Source organism: Gavialis gangeticus, unplaced genomic scaffold, assembly GCF_001723915.1.
Source record: "Gavialis gangeticus isolate Ggan-Ray unplaced genomic scaffold, GavGan_comp1, whole genome shotgun sequence".
In the NCBI taxonomy this organism is placed as follows: Eukaryota; Metazoa; Chordata; order Crocodylia; family Gavialidae; genus Gavialis; species Gavialis gangeticus.
In genome coordinates, this window is record NW_017729022.1 from 11,129,507 (window position 1) to 11,130,457 (window position 951).

General features: G+C 38.5%; 1 protein-coding gene across 1 annotated transcript in view; it reads left to right on the forward strand.

The window, feature by feature from the left end:
- PDZRN4 (PDZ domain containing ring finger 4) overlaps positions 1-951 on the forward strand; it is a 224,796-nt gene that overhangs the window by 13,699 nt on the left and 210,146 nt on the right. The gene's annotated exons all lie outside the window — the stretch shown is intronic.

Genomic DNA, 951 nt, shown 5'->3' on the forward strand with positions numbered 1-951 from the left:
CTGCATACTAATTATTTATTTAGCTTTATTTAGCAACCCACATCTCCTGTGTACTGTACAGGCAGCATTGAGTTAATGAAGTATATATGTCCAGTTTCTGACATATCTTTTGATAGATTTGTGCCAGTGAGGGTGATAGTGCATCATTATCAATATCCTTTGGTCCTTACAAAAAACTCTTTGTATTGTTGAAGAAGTGCAAAAATGGTTTTAGAGCCACCCTAAATGCACTGATAAGGGTTCCTCCAGTGTATTTGTAAGGTCATGCCAAGAGCAACAGAAGATGGGGCAGAAGCACACAAGGCTCCTTGTTATCCTCAGCCACCATATTGGTCCTTACGGTTACATTAAGGGTCTTATGAAAAGCTCAAAGAAATCAATGCAAGTCTTTCCTTTCCTACTGTTAACTTTTGTTTAGTATTTTCAAAGTTTAAAATTTTACCATAGAGAAAGAGATGCAGAGATACAGCACTTCAAGAAATTGGATGAGATTGTACTGGGTACCCTATAGATATGTAGTAATGTAATCCATACGCTGGAAACTGAATGAGATTGTATGAAATTGTAGTAAGGCAATCCATACCCAAGAAATTCCATGAGATTGTACCATATAGATATGTAGTAAGGTAATCCATACCCTGAGGAGTGTAGTACATAAATAAGAAAAATAGAAGATGGGGAAGGAGGGGAACAAGTAGTAAAATGAATTACAGCAAGACATACAAGTCATATGAGGGTACAATAGTGGAGTGGTTCAGATGCTTTGCTATAGATCTAGAAATGTGAGTGGGAGCTTTCTTCTGTTCTGATGGTGAAGGCCACTCCAGTTGACTCTGCTGTAATTGGGAACTTGTCCTCAGATGGGACTGGACATGGTCCTAGCAATATCAGTACCTTGTATGCTTTGGCTGCGAATGTTTCATAGTTTCATAGTTTCTAGGGTCAGAAGGG